This window comes from Cynocephalus volans, chromosome 6 (genome assembly GCF_027409185.1).
Source record: "Cynocephalus volans isolate mCynVol1 chromosome 6, mCynVol1.pri, whole genome shotgun sequence".
NCBI classification, from domain to species: domain Eukaryota; kingdom Metazoa; phylum Chordata; class Mammalia; order Dermoptera; family Cynocephalidae; genus Cynocephalus; species Cynocephalus volans.
Genome location: NC_084465.1, coordinates 94,932,990 through 94,956,729, shown reverse-complemented (window position 1 = coordinate 94,956,729; position 23,740 = coordinate 94,932,990). Strand labels below are relative to the sequence as shown.

The following is a 23,740-nucleotide window of genomic DNA, read 5'->3' as shown; positions in this document are numbered from 1 at the left end:
ACCCACCTCTTCCTCTCCCCCCCTCCATCCCTCCATCATAAGGCCTCCCTACCTCCCTCCTTCCACCCTCCCTCCCCACTCCCTCCCTCCCTCCCCACGCCCTCCATCCCTGCCCCTCCTTCCCTCTGCCCTCCTTCCCTCCCCCCTCCTTCTCTCCCTCCCACCTCCTTCGGTCCCCACCAGCTCCAAACCTCCCTCTTTCCCCCTCCCTCCCCCTCTCTCCGTCTCCCCTTCCTCCCTCCCTCCGTCTCCCCTCCTTCCCTCCCCCATCCTCCTTTTCCTCCCCCCACCATCCCTCCATCCTCTCCTCTCCCTTTCGCCCTCCCCACTCCCTCCCTCCCTCACTACCCACTCCCTCCCGCCCCACCTCCCCCTCCTGCACTCCCCCTCCTTCCATCCCCCTTCCAACTCTCTCCCACCGCCTTCTGTCCCTCTCTCGTCCAACCCTCCCTCCTTCCCCCTCCCTCCCTCCTCCTCCTCCGTCGCCCGTTCCTCCCTCCCACCCACCCCCTCCTTCCCTGCCCCCGCCTTCCCTCCCCTCCCCCCTTTCTCTCCCTCCCACCTCCTTCTGTCCGTACCTGCTCCAAACTTCCCTCTTTCCCCCACCCTCCCCCTCTCTCAGTCTCCCCTTCCCCCTGCCTACCTCTCCCCTCCTTCCCTCCCACCTCCTCCGTTTCCTCCCCCCTCCGCCTCCATCCTCTCCTCTCCCTTTCGCCCTCCCCACTCCCTCCCTCCCTCCCTCACTACCCACTCCCACCCTCCCTCCCTCCCCCTCCTGCACTCCCCCTCCTTCCATCCCCCTTACGTCTCTCTCCCACCTCCTTCTCTCCCTCCCTCCTCCAACCCTCCCTCCTTCCCCCTCCCTCCCTCCTCCTCCCTCCTTGGCCCCTTCCTCCCTCCCTCCCTCCCTCCCCCCCTCCTTCCCTCCCCTCTCCTTCCCTCCCCTCCCACCTCCATCTGTCCCTCCCTCCTCCAACCCTCCCTGCATCCCCGTCCCTCCGCCTTCCTCCTCGACCCTCCCTCCCTCACCCCTCCTTCCCTCCTGCCTCCTTCCCTCCCCCCTCCTTCTCTCCCTCCCCGCTCCATCCCTCTCCCCTACCCCCTCCCTCCTTCCCTCCCTCCCTCCCATGCGCTCATTTGCCCCTAAAGTAGAAAAGATGATCGTTCGCTCTTGAGGGCGACACAAGTGTCGGGCCAGAAGGAGGCGGCCGGCCAAAGGTGGGGGCGACGGCCGCCTCCAGTGCCCGCCATAGCGCACCCGCACCGGAGGATCTGGGAGGCCCAAGGAAGGCCGGGGGCCTCAGCCTTCTTTGGCCGGGTGGCCCTTGGGGTGGCGGAGGCCGGGCAGAGGCCACGGGGCGGGAGGGCCTTGCCATGGGTCCAGGGGCCCAGGGGCAGGAGGCGTGTGTGGGCGCCAGAGGGAAAAGGAAGCAAAAAGCAGAGGGGAGCGTGGCCAAAAGCCTACAGCACCCGGTATTCCCAGGCGGTCTCCCATCCAAGTACTAACCAGGCCCGACCCTGCTTAGCTTCCGAGATCAGACGAGATCGGGCGCGTTCAGGGTGGTATGGCCGTAGACGACGGCCGCTGCGCCCGGCCGCCTCTTGAAGCCGAGCTGCGGAGGCGAGACCCGCCGGTGACACGTTCTGCCGGCCCGAGGCCGCTCTGGGTCGCGGGTTTCCAGCCCCATCCGAGGGACACACGAAACGACACACGCGCGAACCCCAGAACACACACAACCCCACGCGCAATGAACCAGAGCCTCAGGCAGGGGCAGAGCCACACAAGGGTCTGGCTCATCCCGGCAGCGTCTCTTCGCAGTGGCTGCGGTGGCTTTGGCTCGAAGGGCCCGGGGGGCGGGGGGGGGCGGATTCGTGGGGCGGTCGTCACCCGACGGGCCTCAGGACGTGCTTGCAGGCTTCGGTCGAGCCGCCTCCTGCTGTCGCTCCTGCCATCCCTCTGGCGGGATGACCCGGGGCCCAGGGATGTGGGATTTTCCCTTGGGTCCCGACTTGCTGGCGATGCGGGGCAGCGGGGCTGCGTGCGCCTGTCCACTTCCCGCCTGGGCTCATCCTGATTTGCGGCCCTGCCTGCCTCCCTCCCCCCTCTATAACGCACTTCTCCCTCCCTCGACCCTTCCTCCCTCCCCACCTCACCCCCTCAGCCCACCCACCTCTTCCTCTCCCCCCCTCCATCCCTCCATCATAAGGCCTCCCTACCTCCCTCCTTCCACCCTCCCTCCCCACTCCCTCCCTCCCTCCCCACGCCCTCCATCCCTGCCCCTCCTTCCCTCTGCCCTCCTTCCCTCCCCCCTCCTTCTCTCCCTCCCACCTCCTTCGGTCCCCACCAGCTCCAAACCTCCCTCTTTCCCCCTCCCTCTTTCCCCCTCCCTCCCCCTCTCTCCGTCTCCCCTTCCTCCCTCCCTCCGTCTCCCCTCCTTCCCTCCCCCATCCTCCTTTTCCTCCCCCCACCATCCCTCCATCCTCTCCTCTCCCTTTCGCCCTCCCCACTCCCTCCCTCCCTCACTACCCACTCCCTCCCGCCCCACCTCCCCCTCCTGCACTCCCCCTCCTTCCATCCCCCTTCCAACTCTCTCCCACCGCCTTCTGTCCCTCTCTCGTCCAACCCTCCCTCCTTCCCCCTCCTCCCTCCTCCTCCCTCCGTCGCCCGTTCCTCCCTCCCACCCACCCCCTCCTTCCCTGCCCCCGCCTTCCCTCCCTCCCCCCTTTCTCTCCCTCCCACCTCCTTCTGTCCGTACCTGCTCCAAACTTCCCTCTTTCCCCCACCCTCCCCCTCTCTCAGTCTCCCCTTCCCCCTGCCTACCTCTCCCCTCCTTCCCTCCCACCTCCTCCGTTTCCTCCCCCCTCCGCCTCCATCCTCTCCTCTCCCTTTCGCCCTCCCCACTCCCTCCCTCCCTCCCTCACTACCCACTCCCACCCTCCCTCCCTCCCCCTCCTGCACTCCCCCTCCTTCCATCCCCCTTACGTCTCTCTCCCACCTCCTTCTCTCCCTCCCTCCTCCAACCCTCCCTCCTTCCCCCTCCCTCCCTCCTCCTCCCTCCTTGGCCCCTTCCTCCCTCCCTCCCCCCCTCCTTCCCTCCCCTCTCCTTCCCTCCTTCCCACCTCCATCTGTCCCTCCCTCCTCCAACCCTCCCTGCATCCCCGTCCCTCCGCCTTCCTCCTCGACCCTCCCTCCCTCACCCCTCCTTCCCTCCTGCCTCCTTCCCTCCCCCCTCCTTCTCTCCCTCCCCGCTCCATCCCTCTCCCCTACCCCCTCCCTCCTTCCCTCCCTCCCTCCCATGCGCTCATTTGCCCCTAAAGTAGAAAAGATGATCGTTCGCTCTTGAGGGCGACACAAGTGTCGGGCCAGAAGGAGGCGGCCGGCCAAAGGTGGGGGCGACGGCCGCCTCCAGTGCCCGCCGTAGCGCACCCGCACCGGAGGATCTGGGAGGCCCAAGGAGGGCCGGGGGCCTCAGCCTTCTTTGGCCGGGTGGCCCTTGGGGTGGCGGAGGCCGGGCAGAGGCCACGGGGCGGGAGGGCCTTGCCATGGGTCCAGGGGCCCAGGGGCAGGAGGCGTGTGTGGGCGCCAGAGGGAAAAGGAAGCAAAAAGCAGAGGGGAGCGTGGCCAAAAGCCTACAGCACCCGGTATTCCCAGGCGGTCTCCCATCCAAGTACTAACCAGGCCCGACCCTGCTTAGCTTCCGAGATCAGACGAGATCGGGCGCGTTCAGGGTGGTATGGCCGTAGACGACGGCCGCTGCGCCCGGCCGCCTCTTGAAGCCGAGCTGCGGAGGCGAGACCCGCCGGTGACACGTTCTGCCGGCCCGAGGCCGCTCTGGGTCGCGGGTTTCCAGCCCCATCCGAGGGACACACGAAACGACACACGCGCGAACCCCAGAACACACACAACCCCACGCGCAATGAACCAGAGCCTCAGGCAGGGGCAGAGCCACACAAGGGTCTGGCTCATCCCGGCAGCGTCTCTTCGCAGTGGCTGCGGTGGCTTTGGCTCGAAGGGCCCGGGGGGGCGGATTCGTGGGGCGGTCGTCACCCGACGGGCCTCAGGACGTGCTTGCAGGCTTCGGTCGAGCCGCCTCCTGCTGTCGCTCCTGCCATCCCTCTGGCGGGATGACCCGGGGCCCAGGGATGTGGGATTTTCGCTTGGGTCCCGACTTGCTGGCGATGCGGGGCAGCGGGGCTGCGTGCGCCTGTCCACTTCCCGCCTGGGCTCATCCTGATTTGCGGCCCTGCCTGCCTCCCTCGCCCCTCTATAACGCACTTCTCCCTCCCTCGACCCTTCCTCCCTCCACACCTCACCCCTCATCCCACCCACCTCTTCCTCTCCCCCCCTCCATCCCTCCATCAAAAGGCCTCCCTACCTCCCTCCTTCCCCCCTCCCTCCCCACTCCCTCCCTCCCTCCCCACGCCCTCCATCCCTGCCCCTCCTTCCCTCTGCCCTCCTTCCCTCCCCCCTCCTTGTCTCCCTCCCCCCTCTTTCGGTCCCTACCAGCTCCAAACCTCCCTCTTTCCCCCTCCCTCCCCCTCTCTCCGTCTCCCCTTCCTCCCTCCCTCCGTCTCCCCTCCTTCCCTCCCCCATCCTCCTTTTCCTCCCCCCACCATCCCTCCATCCTCTCCTCTCCCTTTCGCCCTCCCCACTCCCTCCCTCCCTCACTACCCACTCCCTCCCGCCCCACCTCCCCCTCCTGCACTCCCCCTCCTTCCATCCCCCTTCCATCTCTCTCCCACCGCCTTCTGTCCCTCTCTCGTCCAACCCTCCCTCCTTCCCCCTCCCTCCCTCCTCCTCCCTCCGTCGCCCGTTCCTCCCTCCCACCCTCCCCCTCCTTCCCTGCCCCCGCCTTCCCTCCCTCCCCCCTTTCTCTCCCTCCCACCTCCTTCTGTCCCTACCTGCTCCAAACTTCCCTCTTTCCCCCTCCCTCACCCTCAATCAGTCTCCCCTTCCCCCTCCCTACCTCTCCCCTCCTTCCCTCCCACCTCCTCCGTTTCCTCCCCCCTCTGCCTCCATCCTCTCCTCTCCCTTTCGCCCTCCACACTCCCTCCCTCCCTCCCTCACTACCCACTCCCACCCTCCCTCCCTCCCTCCCCCTCCTGCACTCCCCCTCCTTCCATCCCCCTTACGTCTCTCTCCCACCTCCTTCTCTCCCTCCCTCCTCCAACCCTCCCTCCTTCCCCCTCCCTCCCTCCTCCTCCCTCCTTGGCCCCTTCCTCCCTCCCTCCCTCCCTCCCCCCCTCCTTCCCTCCCCTCTCCTTCCCTCCCTCCCACCTCCATCTGTCCCTCCCTCCTCCAACCCTCCCTGCATCCCCGTCCCTCTGCCTTCCTCCTCGACCCTCCCTCCCTCACCCCTCCTTCCCTCCTGCCTCCTTCCCTCCCCCCTCCTTCTCTCCCTCCCCGCTCCATCCCTCTCCCCTACCCCCTCCCTCCTACCCTCCTTCCCTCCCTCCCTCCCATGCGCTCATTTGCCCCTAAAGTAGAAAAGATGATCGTTCGCTCTTGAGGGCGACACAAGTGTCGGGCCAGAAGGAGGCGGCCGGCCAAAGGTGGGGGCGACGGCCGCCTCCAGTGCCCGCCGTAGCGCACCCGCACCGGAGGATCTGGGAGGCCCAAGGAGGGCCGGGGGCCTCAGCCTTCTTTGGCCGGGTGGCCCTTGGGGTGGCGGAGGTCGGGCAGAGGCCACGGGGCGGGAGGGCCTTGCCATGGGTCCAGGGGCCCAGGGGCAGGAGGCGTGTGTGGGCGCCAGAGGGAAAAGGAAGCAAAAAGCAGAGGGGAGCGTGGCCAAAAGCCTACAGCACCCGGTATTCCCAGGCGGTCTCCCATCCAAGTACTAACCAGGCCCGACCCTGCTTAGCTTCCGAGATCAGACGAGATCGGGCGCGTTCAGGGTGGTATGGCCGTAGACGACGGCCGCTGCGCCCGGCCGCCTCTTGAAGCCGAGCTGCGGAGGCGAGACCCGCCGGTGACACGTTCTGCCGGCCCGAGGCCGCTCTGGGTCGCGGGTTTCCAGCCCCATCCGAGGGACACACGAAACGACACACGCGCGAACCCCAGAACACACACAACCCCACGCGCAATGAACCAGAGCCTCAGGCAGGGGCAGAGCCACACAAGGGTCTGGCTCATCCCGGCAGCGTCTCTTCGCAGTGGCTGCGGTGGCTTTGGCTCGAAGGGCCCGGGGGGGGGCGGATTCGTGGGGCGGTCGTCACCCGACGGGCCTCAGGACGTGCTTGCAGGCTTCGGTCGAGCCGCCTCCTGCTGTCGCTCCTGCCATCCCTCTGGCGGGATGACCCGGGGCCCAGGGATGTGGGATTTTCGCTTGGGTCCCGACTTGCTGGCGATGCGGGGCAGCGGGGCTGCGTGCGCCTGTCCACTTCCCGCCTGGGCTCATCCTGATTTGCGGCCCTGCCTGCCTCCCTCGCCCCTCTATAACGCACTTCTCCCTCCCTCGACCCTTCCTCCCTCCACACCTCACCCCTCATCCCACCCACCTCTTCCTCTCCCCCCCTCCATCCCTCCATCAAAAGGCCTCCCTACCTCCCTCCTTCCCCCCTCCCTCCCCACTCCCTCCCTCCCTCCCCACGCCCTCCATCCCTGCCCCTCCTTCCTTCTGCCCTCCTTCCCTCCCCCCTCCTTCTCTCCCTCCCCCCTCCTTCGGTCCCTACCAGCTCCAAACCTCCCTCTTTCCCCCTCCCTCCCCCTCTCTCCGTCTCCCCTTCCTCCCTCCCTCCGTCTCCCCTCCTTCCCTCCCCCATCCTCCTTTTCCTCCCCCCACCATCCCTCCATCCTCTCCTCTCCCTTTCGCCCTCCCCACTCCCTCCCTCCCTCCCTCACTATCCACTCCCTCCCTCCCCCTCCCCCTCCTTTACTCCCCCTCCTTCCATCCCCCTTCCATCTCTCTCCCACCGCCTTCTGTCCCTCTCTCGTCCAACCCTCCCTCCTTCCCCCTCCCTCCCTCCTCCTCCCTCCATCGCCCCTTCCTCCCTCCCACCCTCCCCCTCCTTCCCTCCCCGTCCTTCCCTGCCCCCGCCTTCCCTCCCTCCCCCCTTTCTCTCCCTCCCACCTCCTTCTGTCCCTACCTGCTCCAAACTTCCCTCTTTCCCCCTCCCTCCCCCTCTCTCAGTCTCCCCTTCCTCCCTCCCTGCTTCCCCCTTCATTCCCTCCCCGTCCTCCTTTTCCTCCCCCCTCCATCCCTCCATCCTCTCCTCTCCCTTTCGCCCTCCTCCCTCCCTCCTTCCATCCCTCACTACCCACTCCCTCCCTCCCCACCTCCCCCTCCTGCACTCCCCCTCCTTCCATCCCCCTCCGTCTCTCTCCCACCGCCTTTTGTCCCTCCCTCCTCCAACCGTCCCTCCTTCCCCCTCCCTCCTTCCGCCTCCCTCAGTCGCCCCTTCCTCCCTCCCTCACCCTCCTTCCCTCCCTCCCACCTCCTTCTGTACCTTCCTCCTCCAACCCTCCCTGATTCCCCCTCCCTCCGCCTTCTTCCCTCCCCCCTCCGTCCCTCCCGCCTCCTTCCCTCCGCCCTTCTTCTCTCCCTCTCCCCTCCATCCCCCTCCCCTACCCCCTCCCTCCTTCTCTCCCACCCTCCCTCCCTTTACTCCTATGCGCTCATTTGCCCCTAAAGTATAAAAGATGATACTTCACTCTTGAGGGCGACACAAGCGTTGGGCGAGAAGGAGGGGGCTTTGGGAGGCCCCATAATATTCTCCTCCTCAATCTGGTGGATGGTATGTGCTGTACTTGTGCAAATCTGTCATGTTCTGCACCTAGAATGCTTGCATTTGTGGCATGCATCTCTCAATAAGGATGTTTTTTAATCAGATAAAAGTAAAATTAGATGCTGAGACTGCCCTTGCCTTGTGGGACTCTTTTTTCCTCTGAACAAGAAGCAGACAATCAGCTGTGGCCATTGACCCCAACCAGCAGGTGGAGGCCAGGCTGCAGCTTCCTGCTCACTGGGAATCAGGGTGCTCTGTCCAAAACCTGGCACCTCCCCACCTGTGCCTTAGGATTCTCTTATTCAGAAAGGTCAGTTAAAAGTGGTAGTACCCAGTAGAGACAAGACCACTAAACACCAGTTGGATATTATGGGAATGCAAGTTTGAGTTACACCACTGGGTAAAGACTCAGATATCCTGAGGCAACAGCAAAGATGACTCAAGAGGAAAGTGTGTCTAGGTAGTTTCTGTTAGTCTCTTTGCCTCCCCACTGGGGTATTACAGACCTCAGGTATGACCGTCATCATCCTCCAGGGAAAACATCTCATTCTCATATTTTTATCGGTAGCTTTTTGCTTAGAGAAGTCAATCTGACCTAACCTAAAGCCTTAGGTTAAATTACAAAGGTCTAAAATTGTGCGAATATAAATTATTTTTAAGATATAAAAATATAATTATATCAAAATGAAGGCCCTAGAATTCTTGCTGTTTTTGAGAAGAATCTTTAGCATGGTAGGAAGTACTGTTAGAGTTGACAATATTTCCATCTGTCCATCTCTCTTGGTTGTCATATTCCACATTTGAAAATAATGAAATGTACTACCTTCTTTGCTTTTTAAGAAACTGACTACAAAACATCCATTCTGGGAAAGAGGAAGGAGAAGTATCCCATCCAGCTGAGTCACCATAGAATGTCCCAGAAGAATGTGGAACTGGCCTGTTAAGTGGCTGTTCTTATGGCCCCATGGGTTGGTGGTGGCATTTCTTTTCCTAACACTGGACCCACCCTAAAGGAGAGACCTTAAACATACAAAGCAGAGCATTTATTGAGCCAGTGTGATGATTACAACTGGGGAAACACATAGGTCAATTCATCCTGAGAAATGCACTCCAAAGAGGCCAGCAGAGCTCAGCATTTTATAATCACAAGAAGGGGGAAGGGTCAAAAGAGAGAGAGAGAGAGAGAACTAGCCCTGCATAATCATTCATCTGGTCTTCTGCTGGGTGTATGTGATCCATAGATTTGGGATTGTTACTAGGTTACATCCTACCTGCAGGAGTCTAGGGTGAGGGTTACAAGAGGCATCCTGGGTTATTTCATGGCTTTCTGGTGTCATCATGTCTGTTTCTAAGTAAAAATTGTCTTATGACAATGTTTTCCAGGACAGGTGGATGTGACTGCTGACCTATCCCGGATTTACCAAGGCACAACATTTAGCTAACCTGTTCAGAGCATATTTTTTTGTTGTTATTATCAAAACCAACCAATCCAGAGCCCACACCCTAGCCACCTCCCTTACTAGGCTCTCACACTCTGGCCCACTATCCTCTGCCCTAGACACCCCAGGGCCAGGCACAGACAACTAGGGACATCCCCTAGGCCTCAGATCCCTGATATTATTCAAACTAGACAACCCTACTTACCCTGCCTGGCCCATTTCTTCCCAGGGAAACAACAGTAAAGGCTCTGCCCACATTTCCCCCCTGCCTTCTGACTGGCTGATCCTGGTATGTGGCCCCCCATGGTGTGGAGTGTCCCCTCCTCTGGGGAACTGTGAGTAACAAACTGATTTTCAATGATAGTCATCTGCTGATCTGTTGGCTTCACTGTAGCAGAATAATAATAAAATCTACATTTTAAAACACATACACTATAATGCCTCCATTTACTAGAATATTTACTCATTGAAAAATCCATTTAGAATTTCACCTGAAGCCAATTTGTCAATAGCTTAGACAAAACTCTTAAAGGATGGGTCATCTTTGCTAAACCAAAGCAAAGCAGAAGCAGCTATTAGAAGGAGGACAGGGTAGCAATAGTGGTAGCCAAGAGACATGCAGGTAACAGAAGCCAGAAGAGAAAGCCAAGCAAAAACAAGACTTGAGCAAAACATCCCACAGCATGCCGGGACCTCAGCACAGACCTGAGAACCTCACACACGCCTGCAGCCCCTGAGAACCTCTCTATTTTGGCAATGCACAATTTTAAGTATTTTATATTATTCATAATTTTTTTCTCAGTTTTATGCTAAAAAATATTTGATTACATAATTCTATGCTCTATCTATTTGCAAGAAAGTGTTGAAGTCAACTAAAAACACCTCTGATTTGGAATTAGCAAGATCTTCTAATTATCACCACAATACATTTTGGTCAATAATGATGGTAATATCTTACATAAATTTGAGGGCTTAGAATGTACCAAATATTGCTCAAAATGACTTGCACATATTAATGGAATTAATAAACAAACCAACTCATTGCTTGGTACTATGTCTATCATTCTTAAACATGTGGTGACTAAATAATGGATAGCTTAAGAAACTTCCAAGGTTGTGAAGCCAGTAAGTTGCAGAGCCAGGGTGAGAGAGACTGCACTAAGAGCCCAGGATCTATGGTCTTAATCACTGCTATTCTTACCATAAAATATATTTAAAATGTTATGAAAATATTGCATTGGCCTGCCTTTGGGAAGGTAGACACTGGTTTCCTTGAACAATATTCTCTTTATATTATTCTGGAATAAGTAATTTTAAACAAAGCAAGATAAAAAAGAATCTGTTTTGGCCACCTGGCAGAAGGCATTGCTGTCCTCTGTTTCATTCCTGTCCACCTCAGCACTTTCAGTCTCTAGGGCATGCTCTTGGTCTTAATCATAAATTGAAAATGGAAGCAGAGTAATTAAAGAGAAAATTGTAATTATGAGCAAGTTTTAAAGAGAGTAAAACCAACATTGAGTATAGACCTTCAGTTTCCTATTAGTGCTTTTAGGATTAGCTATAAACAGCCTTGTTAGACTCAATAAATAGTTCATCAGAAAGATTTTTCTTATTAGCACAGGCTGAGTGCCTTGACTTTTAGAACTATGTTGCTAGTTATGCACAAGCATTTTTCAACATTAACTTTGTCTTCTAAGGATTTTTTTTTTTTTTTTTTTTTAGTATTAGTATTTATATGATCACAGTGCCATTTAAGAGTCTTCTTGAAAGATATTGTTTGGCATAGAAAAGTTTTTGGTGATTTTCTTAGAAATGTTCTCTGTTCCAAGGATAAGTAACAGTATTTAAAAACATTTCAAAATATGGAAAAGTGGAATTTCCAAGATATTAACACATAGTTTGGTTTAAGGTGTAATAAAATAGAGATGCTCAATAAAAATATAATTCACAGCCAGATGAGATCAGAGGTACTCAGGGTGGTATGGCCATAGACCACACCAATACAGACTGTATATATATCCTGTGTATATATATATATATGTGTGTGTGTGTGTGTGTATATATATATATATATATATATAGTCTGTATTTGGATATAGACTATCCAAAGTGATCTACAGATTCAATGCAATCCCCATCAAAATACCGTTGGTATTCTTCACAGAAATAGAAAACAGTCCTAACAACAAAAGACCCTGAATAGCTAAAACAATCCTGAGCAAAAACAAATAAAGCTGGAGGCATAAAACTACCTGACTTAAAATTATACTACAAAGCTAAGGTAACCAAAACAGCATGTTACAGGCATAAAAACAGACACACTGACCAGTGGAACAGAATAGAGACCCAAGAAATCAACCCACATGCTTATAGTCAACTGATCTTCAACAAAGGCACCAAGAACATATGCCGGGGAAAAGACCACCTCTTCAGTAAATGGAGCTGGGAAAATTGGACATCCATATCTAGAAAAATAAATCTAGACCCATACCTCTTGCCAAATACCAAAATCAACCCAAGATGGATTAAAAACTTAAGTATAAGACCTGGATCTGTAAAACTACTAAGGGAAAATATAGGGAAAACACTTCAGGAACTAGGAATGGACACAGACTTTATGAACAAGAGCCCAAAAGCACAGGCAACAAAAGGAAAATTAAAAGGCATATCAAACTAAAAAGCTTCTGCACAAAGAAACAATTAACATAGCAAAAAGACAACCTACGGAATGGGAGAAAATATTTGTAAACTATGCATCTGACGAAGGATTAATATCTAGAATATACAAACAACTCAATGGTAAGAAAACAAGTAATCCAATTAAAAAGTGGGCAAAGGAGTTGAACAGACATTTCTCATATGAAGGTATACAAATGGCCAATGGACACTTGAAAACATCATTCAGCATCAGGGAAATGCAAATCAAAATCACACTGAGATATCATGTCACCTCATTTACACTGGCTACTATAAAAAAGACAGAGAATAACAAATGCTGGCAAGGATGTGGAGAAAGGATTCCTACATAGTTGGTGGGATTGTAAATTAGCACAGCCATTATGGAAAACTGTATGGAGTTTCCTCAAACAACTACAGCGAGAACTGCCATACAATCCAGCATTCCCACTGCTGGGTGTATACACAAAGGAATGAAAATCATCATGTTGAAGGGAAACCTGCACTCCCATTATTGCAGCTCTATTTACAATGGTCAAGATATGGAACTAATGTAAATGTCCATTGCCAGATGACTGGAGAAGGAAAATGTGTTATATTTACACAATGGAATACTACTCAGCCATAAAAAAGAGTGAAATACTGCCATTTGCAGCAGCATGGATGAACTTAGAAAAAATTATGTCAAGGGAAATAAGCCAGGTACAGAAAGAGAAATGCTGCATGTCCTCACTTATAAGTGGGAGCTAAAAACAAACTAATAAATAAATAAACAAATAAGGAAAGAATACAACTATCACAATAATATGTTGAACATTCAAAAGAAGAGAACAGAACTAAGGTTCCAAGGAGGAATTAGTAAACGGCCATGAAAATCGATTACATTGTGTAATGTTGAATATATATACTAATTATCCTGATTAGAGCATCACATATTGCACACAGATATTACCATTCAATGCTGTATCCTACAGATATGTACAATCAACTATGTTCCAATTAAAAAAAAAAGAAAAAAATAATTCACAGCCACATGGAGACTATTTGTTAGAATACCCATTGCTTTGAATTAATCACAGTCCTGGTACCTTTGGTAAATTCAATGAATATTTGAGAGAAATATACTCATAATGCCAAATCTGTGTAGTATCTGTTATATTTTTTCCTTTTTTCTCACTCTATGGTAATAATTATTTAAACTGTTTATTTTTTCCACGTATTTTGGTGGTTATAAAACAGGAAACTGCTATTTTCAACATCTGTTAAAACAGACTGAGAGGCATTTTGGCAAATGTGTTATCACATTTTACTATGGAATAGTATTTCAAATCAGTTTGAATGGAAATTAAATTTGAAATTTCTGGACTGCTCTATGCTACATCTGTAGACACACTGGATTTTAGAGGGTATTGCCAGTGAAAAATTATGGCAATTATTTTTTATGATACTGGAAATATTTTTATTTTTATTTGTACTGTTAATAGACAATCAGTTGTTTTAAATTTATTGAAAATATTTCTCAATCATTATTTTTCCAATGGAATTTATAATATAAAAGAAGCTTTCCTTACACAGTATGGTTACACTGGGTTTTTTTTACATGGAGGTATTTATTATATACTTGACACTGATGTGCGAAGTTAGAGATTTTTTTTTTTCTTTTTGACCAATAAGGGGATCGCAACCCTGGGCACGGTGTTGTCTACACCACGCTCAGCCAGTGAGCGCCCCAGCCATCCCTATATAGGATCCGAACCCGTGGCCTCGGCACTACTAGCGCTGCACTCTCCCGAGTGAGCCACGGGGCCGGCCCAAAGAGATGTTTTTTGTATTCCCACTGGAAATAAATGGAGGGATTGCAATGACTAGTGAGACAAACTTTAGACTTCTTTCCAACTTCACACATTCAGAATAGAGTCCAATTACTCATTGTTTTGTATCGGTGAAAATTTCAATTATCTACACTCTTCATTTAGAAAAAAACAAAACCAAATATGTGACACTTTTCTGAGTGTGTAAGCCATCATGTAGTGAAATGATGTTTAAATAAAAGCTGAAGAGACTGCTTGATATACAGGATACAGCTCTGGTAAGCAATGCATTCTAGTTGACTAAATATTTATAGTAATTCAGTCTATTTCTCCAATAATATAGAAATTCAAGTTTTCTAAGTTTTCAATCCAATTACTAAAAAAAATGAGAAAATGAAATATAAGAAATCTCTAATTTGACTAAATGATCTGAAGTGGCCTCTTTTGAGGGAAGGCACTGTTTGACCAAGATTTTGTTAATTTACAATTTTCTGCTTTGTATGTGCCTGCTAGACTTTTCCTGTGCTAAAAAGCTCAACCTACCAAATACTCACTATTTTCAGTTAAAATGCATAATTATTACTATCTAAACAAATAAGTTTAGCATAAGGGTTGAATGTTCTTAATTGATTATTTGCTTTTGAAAAATAGAGCCTTATCTAAACTCCACCTAACTCAGGATTAGAAATTCAAGTACAAGCAAAGGTAATAAAATGTAATAACCAGAAAACCATCTTTTTTGGTCTTAGTTTTTTCTTGTGTGTATAATACTGTGTTTCAAAGTGTATTCTTGAATATTGTAAGATATTTGAACTAAATGCATATAGCTTTTTCAGGAAATATGCATTTGAAGCAATAATTTAAGGCTTCTGCTATATAATGATAGGAAAACTTCTATATTTTAGTTATTAGCTGTACATTGATAATTTTTTAAAAATAGTAAATTAATACTAAAAATAACAATCAAGTTATTACTACAACTTGGGAATTATTCTGCATACTTATTCAATAATAGTTAGTGCCTAAACCTAACTTTTGAATGAATATTTGCAAAAAATTGGTTATAAAGCACAGTGTAGGAGTTTTTAATAGAAAAAATTATCTCAGCCTTATTTTAAACTGCTTGATTTTTTTCTTAAATTTTAAATTACAGTTAGCATTTTCCATTCCTGGTTCCAGGCCAGAGGTGATTAGTTTCCAAAACCATAAATTAATGTCATTCATAAATTTCTAGTGAGGAAACTGGAGGAAGTATATGTTTTTATTTTTGTGCCTGGGCCACAAAAATTCTAATATGGATGGATTTCACAATTCAAACTTTCCCTTTAGCTACTCTTTACTGAGGTGTAGTTGTTAATAAGTAAATGTTGTAGTATAAAGATAAATGATTTTTCTAAAAAATTTATCATTTTTATACTCAATATTAACACTAAACCTATGTATATTGTTAAAAAATAAATTGGTAAAGTATAGCAATACCTTAGCAAACAGCATCAACCATACTTTTACCAGTTATATTCGAATAATTCAAATAAAAACATTTATTTCCCACTCGCATTTAATAGAAAGTTGGCTTACTTGTATGCGCTCATCTATTTGATTTCATAGAGATGACCTGAGTGCTTTTGAAAATTAAAAAAAAAACAAGTTGATGGTTTATTAATGTAGAAACACTTCTGTTTTAGGTTGAATTGTTATTAGATAAAAATATATTTTAAGTAGTTTATTTTATTTAAAGCAAATTGAAATTATTTTAGAAAAGTGATACTCTGTTTCTGCAGTTCTAGTTTTTCCTTGCGTGGGTTAATTAATTTATTTTCTGTGTTTCAAATGGGATTGAAATTCCATAAATTAAATGCTAGACACGTTTCTTTGTTTTGTTTGTGTGTGTCGCTGGTCGCTATGGAGATCCAAATCCTCGACCTCCGTGTTGTAACACCATGCCCTAACCAATTGGTCAAACTGGCCAGCCCGACTCATTTCTTTCTGTAAATTTTTTTTTTACCATAAAATATAAGGCTAAAAGTTTACTTTCAAACTGGGTGAGTAGTTCTGATGGAATGTAGAGGAGACTATCTACAATTATATTCCAAAATGAAGAAGTCTACCTATATAGAAGAGAGCAACAATTTTAGAGATTGCTATTCAGAAATTATTTCTCTAGGGGTCTTGTCTTATATGCGTGAAAAATTGACAGAAAATAAGCTTTTGTGGCTCATGCTACCTTCAATTTTTAGTGAAAATTTCTACTTTACAAAAAATTTTAGAAATATATGAACTGATCACTATTTTATTTAGTTAGGGAAACTGAAAGTGGTATGAGAATGCATGAGGATATAAATGCCATACACATTGTAAATTAAAGTATAAAGTTTCACAGGTTTATTTAAAAATGACAAGAAAGCTAAAATTTCAATAGCACCATTAATCAATGGTCAACTTTTAATGGTATATATTGTCTTGAATCAAAAGCCTTAAGTAACCTGCAGGAATCAATTCATAAAACAATGCCAAATTTATATAATGGTCAAGAAAGCTGTTATTTAATAAATTAAGAAAATATATACAGCTAATGAGAAATTCACACCATTCTCCCATTGAAAACTCTTTATCTTGGCATTAATTAGGCCAGACAACATTTTCCTCCAGCATTATTTTTAACCTCTCTTATATGATGTTATTCATAGTTTTAGTCTTGTGGAAAATTTTCATCCAAGTTCTAATTCTTTTTTTTTTTTTTTTTAAGGATGACCGGTAAGGGGATCTTAACCCTTGACTTGGTGTTGTCAGCACCATGCTCACCCAGTGAGCTAACTGGCCATCCCTATATGGGATCCGAACCCGTGGCCTTAGTGCTATAAGCACCGCACTCTCCGGAGTGAGCTACAGGCCGGCCCCAAGTTCTAATTCTGAAGTGCTCCTTATTCACTTCATTTTCCATCTTCTTAGCTGTTAGTTTACATAAGAGACCATTGGCTGCCAGTTCATTTTACACAGAAAGGTCAATATCATCTAAAAATAACAATCTGTGCCTTGTTTCATTTTTTTGAAAGAAGAATGTAAATGTCTAAAATTATTATTGTGAGATAATACATATGCCTTTGAGGAATTTCTCTGGCTCTCAGACAGAATTTTTTCAGAGATTATATGGTGGTGACAAAGTCAGGATGTGTTTTGCTTATGAACTGAATCACAACCCCACCAAATCTGTATGTTGAAACCCTAACCCCAAGGTGACTGTATTTGGAGATAGGGATTTTAGGTGATAATTAAGGTTAAATGAGGTCATGGGGGTTGAGTCCTCACCCCATAGGATGTATCTTTTGAGTCTACATACCCAGTACTATAGACATCACTAATATTCATAAACATGGCCTTATTAAATGATACTAGGAAGTTATAGTATATAGTACAGTAGGTACTTTATGTTTATAAAATATACTTTACTTGCTCCTGTTATCCCCAGTTGGACTACCATAGTTTTGTGATTATTTAGGTGTATATGCTGCGAGCGTTCTTAGTCATAGTGAACAGAGTTTACTCTAGCTAGTTGAAGCCAAATGGGATTTGATAATCACTGGGAAACCTAACAAACAGAACTATGTCACAGAACTGGGCCATCAAGGATGTTGTTATCTCAAGTAATGTGAGGAATTTGAAAAAATGATTTACCTGCTGTCAGCTCTGGAACCACACTAACTCTGGCACTTTGATTAAGCCACTGTGTCAAGAAGCTGTCTGACAGATCAGAAAGCAACTACATCTGCTGCTGGTCACACAAACAGACCCATGTCTGCCACAAAACACACTAGCAAATAGATATTCCAACTTGCTCTCATTATGAAAAATCGAAATCATGTCATAGAAGAAAGTCCTGTGAACTTGAGGTTAAGAAAAAGGTTTTAAATATGGCATAAAAGTATGATTTACCAAAAATAAAATAAAAATGATAAATTTGACTTCATCAAAATTAAAAATGTTTGCTCTCCAAAGACACTATTAAAATGAAAAAGATAAGCAATAAACTCAGAGAAAACATTTTAAAATCATATATCTGAAAAAGAACTACTATATCTACAATATTTTAAAGGACTTTTACAACTCAAGACTCAGAAAACAAACAACTTAATGAAAATGGGCTGAAGATTTGAATAGATATTTCTCCAAAGAAAGCTAATAAGAGCATGGAAGAATGTTTAACATCACTTTAAGTTTGACTTAAAAAGTTAAACTTAATTTTGCCATAGTACACACCTACTCCACTGTTAGGCATCTACCCGAGAGTTATGAAAGCATATGTCCACGACAAGTTTTTGTATCAAATTTTCATAGCAGCATTATTAAAAATAGCTAAAAATTATAAATAATCCAAATGTCCATTAGCTGATAGACGGATGAGGAGAGGATATACCCATGCAGTGCAAAATTATACAGCAGTAAAAAGGAACAAACTACCACAAACTGCCAACACATGCTACAATATGGCTGAGCTTCAAAAAGAGCATGTAATTTATAATTCTATTTATATGAAATGTCAAAAAAAGGCAAATCTAGAGAGAAAAAATAGATTAGGTTGCCTGGTGCTTTGGATGGAAACAAGGTTTGACTGTTAAGGGGCAAAAGAAGTGTTTGAGGGTGATGGAAATATTAAAAAACTGAACTGTGGTAGTGGTGGCATAACTATATAAGTTTACTAAAAATGACTGATTTGTACATATGTATAATTTGTATACATAAAATAGGTGAATAAAAGGGGTAGGTGAATAGATATTAAAGAGTCAGATTAAATACATTTCCAATTTTTTAAAGAAGTAAAATTCCATACTCATTTTTTTCTCAGCTGTGTTTACCTTGGAAAAATTCTTTCAATATTGTCTAACGCGTATCTTTAAACGTTTGAGGGCCTGCAATGTGTGTGTCAATGCATACATCTTGAATGTATTTTATTGGGCTTACTCAGACTCTAAAAAATTAAATTCTTTAAAAGATATAATTTATTATCACTATTTCTCTTAATTTTTGTGTGTTAATTTTATTTTACAAAGTAAACCCATGTCTGATGTCTCATTTTTCACAGCATCTTTGTAAGTTAGATAATAATATGATTATTATATCCAAGTCTTACTAAGTAGCTGCTTGATCTGGGCAGAACAGCCTCTCTCAACTAGTTTCTCATCTGTAAAAATGAGTGTATTAATATTTTCAGGTCATTAAGGTATTAAATATTTTGTAAACTAATATTATAAATTATGTAGAACACAGTCCTGCTGAGTGAACACTGGGTTATATTTATAAAAATAACCATTATTTTATTATAACTAATAGAAGTATCATTTTTGGCAATGAAACTAAAGCTTTCACAGCAAAAGTGACATGCTGAGACTCACATAGCTACCAGATGCAGAATAATGCATAATAACATTTGTTTCATCACATCAAAATTGCAGTTTTTTAATACTGATGTTTGTTTTAATTGGGTAATAGATCTACTGGTATGTTTCAAATAATGTTTACTCTATCAACTACACTTATGAATGTGCTGTGTGTTTAAACATAGCTTAAAGTCATTTACTTGAATTTCATAAATATATCTGAACACGCAGATCTTGCAAATGTGTTTTGTATTTTTAAAATCAGATTTATAGACTTTTGTAACTTGTTTGTAAGTATTTTGCTTCAGGAAACATTTTTATATTGAAAATAAAATTTCCATCCAAATAGATCTTTTTTGTGTATTCATAATACAAAAGAGTACTACCTAAATTCAATTAAGAAAATCTGCCTACAGGTATGAGATAGCTTGCTCAATTTTAATGAGCACAGTGTACATTTCAAAACTCCATTATACTTATCAATATATTTTTTATACTCTAATCTCTCTTAAAATTTGGAATCTAGTCTCTTTGGAGAATTATTGATTACTGCTAATTTGGATAAGCCTTCTAATATAAAGCCTTTCCATTTTCTTTGGAAATATGCTTACATGTAAAAATGCTTTCATATGGGTATAAACTCAATTGCATGAACTGTATTCTTCAAATGGCTGCATTTTGTGTTGGTTCATAAACTGTGAATACTAGATCATTTGCAAGGTTAAGTTTTCAGCCTTGGAAAATATTCTTAAATTTTACTGCACAAGACTAAAATGAGCTAAAAGCATGAACATTGACTCGTTCCAGGTCTTTTTCTCTCTCTGCATACTTTGTTATAATCTACTGACATCAAGTTCCCAACCCTATTTTATGAAGCTTTTACAAAATGATTCCAAACCACATTCTGTGTGATTTATGTGATAACCTAGAATTTTACAAAGGTAATTGGGGATTTCCACATAAATTACATAATTCAACCATTATAATAATACTTTATGTGATTAAGTTGAAAGTGTTCAGAGAATCACAGAACAGTAAATGATTGTGAGATGTGAATTCAGGTCAAGGTTTTATATTCTTGAGAGGAAATTGTGAAAGAATGTCACATAAAACCACACAGATGCAAAGATATTAATTATCTAATGAAATATGGAAAATATATTGAATATTTAAAGTAATGATTTATTCTATCTAGTTTCTAAAGATATTTTGAAAATGCACTGAGTGTATAACCCTAAGACTTGGCATCATTGTGCTGTGAAAAGATGATGAAAGTATCTGACCTTATTGAGAGCCTACTATGGTCAACGTAATTTTGGTTAGGTCTGAGGGAGTGTGAGCGATGTGCAAAAATAAATAAAATATGTTTTCTCTTCTCAAGGACTGTCAGGGCAAAAAAACCAGATAGTAAAAATGACTCAAATAGAGGTTGAAGACTTTAACCAGCTGATGCACATCAGGAAACACCATGAATCTATGGAACTCCCAGAGATAAGCAGGATATCATAGGGTGAGAGAAGAGACAGCTATATGATCTGGGGTCTTTCCCAGATTGCTATTTTCTTTATCTTTTACTGCTGCAAAACTTTTCATTGGCAAAATATACATCTGACAAAGGATTAATATCCAGAATATATAAGGAACTCAAACAACTTTACAAGAAGAAAACAAGCAACCCAATTAAAACATGGGCAAAAGAGCTAAGTAGGCATTTCTCTAAGGAAGATATACAAATGGCCAACAGACATATGAAAAAATGCTCAACATCACTCAGCATCCGGGAAATGCAAATCATAACCACATTGAGATACCATCTAACCCCAGTTAGGATGGCTAAAATCCAAAAGACTCTGAACGATAAATGCTGGCGAGGTTGCGGAGAAAAAGGAACTCTCATACATTGTTGGTGGGACTGCAAAATGGTGCAGCCTCTATGGAAAATGGTATGGAGGTTCCTCAAACAATTGCAGATAGATCTACCATACGACCCAGCTATCCCACTGTTGGGAATATACCCAGAGGAATGGAAATCATCAAGTCGAAGGTATACCTGTTCCCCAATGTTCATCGCAGCACTCTTTACAATAGCCAAGAGTTGGAACCAGCCCAAATGTCCATCATCAGATGAGTGGATACGGAAAATGTGGTACATCTACACAATGGAATACTACTCAGCTATAAAAACGAATGAAATACTGCCATTTGCAACAACATGGATGGACCTTGAGAGAATTATATTAAGTGAAACAGGTCAGGCACAGAAAGAGAAATACCACATGTTCTCACTTATTGGTGGGAGCTAAAAATTAATATATAAATTCACACACACACACACACACACACACACACACACACACACACAAACCGGGGGGGGGGGGGGGGGAGAAGATATAACAACCACAACTACTTGAAGTTGATACGACAAGCAAACAGAAAGGACATTGTTGGGGGGGAGGGGGAGGGAGAAGGGAGGGAGGTTTTGGTGATGGGGAGCAATAATCAGCCACAATGTATATCGACAAAATAAAACTTAAAATAAATAAATAAATAAATAAAAAATAAAAAATAAAAATAAAAATAAAATTTTTCATTGGTACAGTTGGGAGATTGTTTGTTTTTCATGTTTCTTTTTCAAGATCTTTGGTACAGTCTTATTTTGGTAGCTGTCAGAACAGTTACTTTGAGATCTATCTTTGTAAGATTTGTGGATTTTCTGTTAACTGTCTAATGCCAGTTAAATTTCAGGGAAAGGTGATAAGAAAAAAAAAGGTGGAGGGGGTTGGGAAGAGAAACAAAAGAGAAAAAAAAAGGAAGGAAAAGAGGCTAGGGATAAAGCTAGAAAAACTGAGGTCTGTTTTAATTCTTTAACAAGAGTTTGTGATTTAATAAATTTAGGGTTTAAATCCAGTGCACTCTACTTATGCTATTTGTGAACCCAGGCAAAGACATTAAAATTCCTGATCTTCAACTTTGCTATCTCTAAAGTGAGAATAAAAGTTATTGTTTATCATATGTCAAAATACATATATATGTATGAAAGAAATACATATGTTTTCTTTGTAAAATTACCAATAGCAATAAAGGCATATCATTGTCATTGCCATTAAGACATATTAAACTACAGGTTTAAAGAGAAAAAGAAGTCATTATAAAAAATGAGAAAGAAAACAGCATGGTCAAAACAACTGTTAAAGTCAAATTGTTCTATACTCATGAATTTTCCGAAAGACTTAATTCTGATGGTGAATGGACAGTGATTGGAAAGTTAATGGTGCTCTTAAAAAAAAAAATCAATGGCATAGCAAATGCTAGCCTTATTTTTGTAGTAGAATAGTGTAATACAGAAGAGATCCAGATTGTTATCTATGATTAAGAAATTTTTTTTTCTTTAAAAGATGACAGGTAAGGGGATCTTAACCCTTGACTTGGTGTTGTCAGCACCACACTCACCCAGTGAGCAACCGTCCATCCCTATATGGGAACCGAACCCATGGCTTTGGTGTTATCAGCACCACACTCTCCCGAGTGAGCCACGGGCTAGCCCCTATGACTAAGAAATTTCTGATAGAGAAAAGAAATTCATTGACAGCAGGGAAGAATTATTAGGATAGCTTTGTAGTGCCTCAGTAAATTGTTGCAACATCATTCTTATTTCAGCATCATTTTATGACTAATAAAAGCCTGCCATATTTTTTATCTTATTTGAAATTTTTATTCAGCTTATATTGCAGGTGGAATAGGTACCATAGTCATCATTTTGGAGTGAAGAAAAAATGAGGATCTAGGACTTTAACAACCTCTTCCAAACGTATTCATCCAGTCACCACTGACAGTGGAATTACTATTCATTCTGACATTTAGCCCAGAATTTTATTTCACTCTTAGATATTAGGTGCTAAGTAGGCTTAGCTAATGCTGTAGATGTTGTTTTATTTTTATTAATTTAATATATTAATAAAATGTTCCCCTTGAAAGGAAGATGGAAAGAGTGGAGTGTGGTTTGGCAGAACAACTGCATTGCATGGCTTTCCCAGTCAAATTGGAGCACTGACCGATAAAATTCACACTAAATTATGCATGGGTCCTTAATCACACATATAAGTCTGGCTACCAGCTATGATACAGCACTATCTGGCCAAACAACTGTGGTTAAAAACACATGTAAATTGCTTTTTTAACAGCTGATACTGTATCAGCTGTTAAAATTTTGCAAAGCCAAAATGCAAAATTAGGCTTTGATTGGCACTTTTTAAATTAATAAATTTTATTAATTTAGTAATTGAGACTATGTCAGGTATTTTTCTAGACACTGAACATACAAGGTGAATGAAAATCACATCTTCATTATGTTCATAAAGCCCAAGTTTCTAGTGGAAGGAGACTGACAATAAACTTGATAAAAAACAATCCTCTGAAGTATAATGAAGTCAAGTGTTGTGATAGAGAAAGTTGGATTATGAAAGGATGGTTAGAGAGAACCTGTCTGAGGTGATAAAATTCATGCTAGAATTTGAGCAATGCTGAAAAACAGTAATATAAAGTGTTGAGATATTTGAGAACAGAGAATACAAACTGTACAATGAAATTAATATGGCAAAATTATGCAAATGTTGGCAGATTTTAAAAAATAAACAGGTCAGTGTGGCTAAAGAAAATGAGTGATAGATAGGCAACTAGAGATGAGAAAAAAGAAGTAAGCAGAAACAGATTCTAAAGG

At 45.0% G+C, this 23,740-nt stretch overlaps 3 non-coding genes across 3 annotated transcripts; all 3 read right to left on the bottom strand.

The window, feature by feature from the left end:
- Nucleotides 1-1,458: 1,458 nt before the first annotated feature.
- LOC134381432 (5S ribosomal RNA) lies at nucleotides 1,459-1,577 on the bottom strand. Its single transcript, XR_010024014.1, has one exon. It is a non-coding gene; the product is annotated as a 5S ribosomal RNA (ribosomal RNA).
- Nucleotides 1,578-3,627: 2,050 nt separating this feature from the next.
- LOC134381423 (5S ribosomal RNA) lies at nucleotides 3,628-3,746 on the bottom strand. The gene has a single exon (XR_010024011.1). It is a non-coding gene; the product is annotated as a 5S ribosomal RNA (ribosomal RNA).
- A 2,047-nt stretch (nucleotides 3,747-5,793) lies between these two features.
- On the bottom strand, nucleotides 5,794-5,912 carry LOC134381316 (5S ribosomal RNA). Its single transcript, XR_010023933.1, has one exon. It is a non-coding gene; the product is annotated as a 5S ribosomal RNA (ribosomal RNA).
- Between the last annotated feature and the right edge of the window lie 17,828 nt (nucleotides 5,913-23,740).